Source organism: Anolis carolinensis, unplaced genomic scaffold (assembly GCF_035594765.1).
Source record: "Anolis carolinensis isolate JA03-04 unplaced genomic scaffold, rAnoCar3.1.pri scaffold_7, whole genome shotgun sequence".
Taxonomy (NCBI): Eukaryota; Metazoa; Chordata; class Lepidosauria; order Squamata; family Dactyloidae; genus Anolis; species Anolis carolinensis.
The window spans coordinates 2097966-2103221 of record NW_026943818.1 but is presented as its reverse complement, the minus strand read 5'-3'; the positions used below and the strand labels follow the sequence as shown (position 1 = coordinate 2103221).

Below are 5256 nucleotides of genomic sequence, written 5' to 3'. Positions count from 1 at the left end.
CCCTGACAGGCCCATCCTCAAGAGGGGAGACCTAGCTGGGGAGCGGCACTGCGCAGGCGCGATCCTTGACAGGCGGCCCCCCCCCCCCGCCGCTCCTTCCCTGCGCAGGCGCAGTCGGTCTTCACGCCATTTCGTGGCCTCGTCGCTCAGAGTTCCCTCACGAATGAATTGCGCTCCTGCATTCCATTCAGTCAAGGGAAAGAAAACAAAAACAACCAAACATTGTATAGAGAAATCAAATCTGAGGTAATTATTGGTCATTAGAGTGCCAAATTCCTATATAACCAAGTTAACATTTTCAAGAAAGGTTTATTTATTTGATAAATTTCTATCCCGCCCTTCTCACTCCGAAGGGGACTCAGAGCGGCTTACAAATTAAATTTACATACAATATTATATTATTAGCATAGCACAAGACTGGCAATAAAATACCACATTGTACTATGTCTATATATTGTTATATTATTAATTATTATTAATAATAATTATTATTAATTATAATTAATAAATATTATTAATAATATTACATGTATATTATTTTATTATGACACAGCAAACAAGATAGATATGCTGGATTTCATATCACAAAATCACAAGTCGAACACTTTCCAAGTGTCTAGGACTGTGTGATGTATATTATTATTATTATTATTATTATTATTATATTGTATTATTAGTATTATATTGTATTACAAAATAATATTAATATTACATGCATAGACAATATATTATAATATTATATAAAATATATATATGCATGTGTGTGTGTGTGTGTGTGTGTGTGTGTGTGTATATATATATATATATATACACATACAGTAGAGTCTCACTTATCCAACATAAACGGGCCGGCATATTATATTATATGACTATATTGCCATATTATTACGTAGTAATATTGCATGTAAATAAATATACAATTATAATAGTGAATTATAATTATTATTACATTTTATTACATCATAATATTATTATTAATATTACATGTATATACAGTAGAGTCTCACTTATCCAACATAAACGGGTTGACATATTATATTATACAACTATATTGCCATATTATTACGTAGTAATATTGCATGTAAATAAATATACAATTATAATAGTGAATTATAATTATTATTACATTGTATTACATCATAATATTATTATTAATATTACATGTATATACAGTAGAGTCTCGTTTATCCAACATAAACGGGCCGGCAAAACGTTGGATAAGCAAATATCTTGGATAATAAGGAGGGATTAAGGAAAAGCCTATTAAACATCAAACTAGGTTATGATTTTACAAATTAAGCACCATGTTATACAACAAATTTGACAGAAAAAGTAGTTCAGTATGCAGTAATGGTATGTTGTAATTACTGTATTTACGAATTTAGCACCAAAATATCACGATGTATTGAAAACATTGACTACAAAAATGGCTTGGATAATCCAGAAACTTGGATAAGCAAGGCTTGGATAAGTGAGACTCTACTGTATATCTATATATTGTAATATTATTAATAATATTACATGTAATATATAATATATAATTAATATTATTATATTGTATTGTTAGTATTATATTGTATTACAAAATAATATTAATATATGCATATACAATATATTATAATATTATATATTATTGTAAATTATTGTATATATGCATGTGTGTGTGTGTATATATACAGTAGAGTCTCACTTATCCAACATAAACGAGCCGGCAGAAGGTTGGATAAGCGAATATGTTGGATAATAAGGAGAGATTAAGAAAAAGCCTATTAAACATCAAAATAGGTTATGATTTTACAAATTATACAAGTTATACAACAAATTTGACAGAAAAAGTAGTTCAATACACAGTAATGCTATGTAGTAATGACTGTATTTATGAATTTAGCACCAAAATATCACAATGCATTGAAAACATTGACTACAAAAATGTGTTGGATAATCCAGAACGTTGGATAAGTGAGACTCTACTATATATATATATATATATATATACACACACACACATATACATAGATATATTTGTCGAACCTGAGGTAATGTTTGGCTTGAGAGGGCAGTCTGGCCAGGTTGTGAGGTACCTCACAACTTCTGATGATGCCTGCCACAGGTGTGGGCGAAACATCAGGAGAGAAAGCTTCTGGAACATGGCCAGACAGCCCGAAAGACTCACAGCAACCTAATGAAGGCCATGAAAGCCTTTGACAATACTTTGGCTTGAGAGTTTTTTGTGGTATGAACCGACAAACATGCATAATAGACTGACTTTTATTCTATTTGGATTATTTGAAAAAGTCAATTTTTAAACTATTCCAAATGGAGGTCACAGTTTCTCTGGTTGTGGGTGAACTACTTCCCAGAAAGGAAGGTCAGTTCCCTAACCCCTCCAGTCATGATATTTTGGCATATCGGGTCTGTGTGCCAAGTTTGGTCCAGATCCATCGGTGTTTGGATTTTATCTTTCTCCCACCCTGGACCTTTCAGGGATATAGAAACCCCACTTGCTTAGTTTTCAATACTGTATACCTCACAACCTCTGAGGATGCCTGCCATGGATGTGGTTGAAACGTCAGGAGAGAATGCTTCTGGAACATAGCCATACAGGGCCCGGGCTGTGGCGCAGGCAGGAGAGCAAGCCAGCTTCAATTAACTGCAATAAATCACTCTGACCAGGAGGTCATGAGTTCGAGGCCGCTCGGAGCCTATGTTTGTTTGTCTTTGTTCTATGTTAAAAGGCATTGAATGTTTGTCTATATGTGTAATGTGATCCGCCCTGAGTCCCCTTCGGGGTGAGAAAAAAGGGCGGAATATAAATGCTGTAAATAAATAAATAATAAATAAATACAGCCCGGAAAACTCACAGCAACCCAGTGATTCCGGCCATGAAAACCTTAAACAACACTAATTTAAGTTTTGACTGAATTGTATTGGTGGTTGTTTGATATTACAGTAGAGTCTCACTTATCCAACACTCGCTTATCCAACGTTCTGGATTATCCAACGCATTTTTGTAGTCAATGTTTTCAATACATCATGATATTTTGTTGCTAAATTTGTAAATACAGTAATTACTACATAACATTACTGCGTATTGAACTATGTTTTCTGTCAAATTTGTTGTATAACATGATGCTTTGATGCTTAATTTGTAAAATCATAACCTAATTTGATGTTTAATAGGCTTTTCCTTAATGCCTCCTTATTATCCAACATATTCGCTTATCCAACATTCTGCCAGCCCGTTTATGTTGGATAAGTGAGACTCTACTGTATTACTGTTGTATTAACTTTTGTTTTAACTTTTGTTTTATTACCTTATTGTGTTTCAACCTGTTGTGCTAATGTATTTGTGTTGTTACTTTTGTAACAATGTGAGCCGCCTTGAGTCCCCGCGGGGAGATGGTGGCGGGGTATAAATAAAGTTTTATTATTGTTGTTGTTATTATTATTATGACACAGCAAACAAGATAGATATACTGGATTTTGTATCACAAAATCACAAGTCGAACACTTCCCAAGTGTCTAGGACTGTGTGATGCATTTTCGGATGATGCGCCCAGATCCTAGTAGGGTGGCCTTTTGCAGTTGGCAGATTGTGATTTTGTCAATGTCTATTGTTTCCAAGTGCCAGCTGAGATCTTTTGGCACGGCACCCAATGTGCCCATCACCACCGGGACCACCTGCACTGGTTTCTGCCAGAGTCTTTGAATTTATTATTATTATTATTATTATTATTATATTGCAAGATTCATCATCCAGCTTTCGATTCCAGGCCTTTGCGTCTCGCCAGCAAAATGTCTTGGGCCTGCTTAGAAAAGATCCTTGGTTGCGGATTCTCAGGATGAGAATCGGCTCAGAGAAAAGCTGTGCGTCTCCTCCCTCCCATCATATCATTCCCAAAGTACTCAAGCCATGTGAAAAGCTTATTAAATAATGACTCAGAGGGAAGGGCTGGTTACTCTACCTGAAATACCAGCTCCTCTCATACTTGTCTGGAGGCTGTTCCGCTGCCGTTTCACATTTATGAAGAAATACTGCTCAGCTCAAAACTTTAAAAAGTGTTACAAAACGGATTTATTATATTGTGTGTAGCAATTTATTATATTATTTATGCATTTAGACTGGGCATTTTAGGGCCATGCCTTTTATATTTGACTCAGGGTGCCCAGTCACTCAGCACCATCCAAAGAAGACCTTAAGATCATGATGGGGGGTGTATCTAGATGCTGTTTTTATGTTTTAATATCTTAATGTTAATGGTTTTAAATTGTATTTATATGTTGATTGTTTCTACTGATTTTATGTCATGTTTTATTTGCTTTGTATAATGAGGCATTTTAATTTTTGCCCAAATGTATGTTGTACGTCGCTCTTGAGTCCCCTGCGGGGTGAGAAGAGCGGGATAGAAATGAAGATGATAATAATAATAATAATAATAATAATAATAATAACAAAATTCTCACAGAACAAAATGGAACTGATGGAAATAACAACTGAAATGATCAGCAAACGAGTGCAAAAAGTCAAGAACTGGACATCGCCTGGTAGTGATCAACTTCATGGATTTTGGCTCAAACATCTGATTAGTTTACATGGAAAAATGGCCCAACAATTCAATGAGATGCTGCAGAAAGGAAGTATCAGTGAATGGCTAACAACTGGAAGAACATACCTGATACAAAAGGATCCAGCAAAAGGAGCAGCACCAGGAAACTACAGGCCAATAACGTGTCTGCCCACTATGTTTAAACTACTGACTGGCATCATAGCTGACAGAATTCAAGACTATCTTGAAGAAAAAAACATCTTGCCAGATGAACAGAAAGGCAACAAACGGAAAAGCAGGGGCACAAAAGACCAGTTATTGATTGACAAAATGATTCTGGAGAACTGTAAGAGCCGAAAAGCTAATCTTCACATGACGTGGATTGACTACAAAAAGGCCTTTGACTCACTCCCACACAGCTGGATCATCAAGTGCCTGGACGCCATCGGGATTTGTAAAACAGTTGGCACCTTCATTGAAAACATGATGGAGCACTGGAAAACTGAACTGTTTGTTGGAAATGAAAGCTATGGACTTGTCAACATCAGGAGAGGAATTTTCCAGGGAGATTCATTGTCCCCTCTGCTTTTCATTATTGTCATGATCCCTCTGTCAACAATCTTACAAAAAACAAATCTCGGCTATCAAATATCTAAGAATTCTCACAAAATTTCACATTTGATGTACATGGATGACCTGAAGCTATATG

At 35.5% G+C, this 5256-nt stretch overlaps 1 protein-coding gene across 1 annotated transcript in view; it reads left to right on the top strand.

The window, feature by feature from the left end:
* The first annotated feature begins 95 nt into the window (after positions 1–95).
* The window catches only part of swi5 (SWI5 homologous recombination repair protein), a 17514-nt gene continuing 12353 nt past the window's right edge, over positions 96–5256 (top strand). Inside the window, exon 1 of the mRNA XM_062959443.1 lies at positions 96–246. The gene's annotated coding sequence lies outside the window, so the exon portion shown is untranslated. The remainder of the gene's footprint in view (positions 247–5256) is intronic.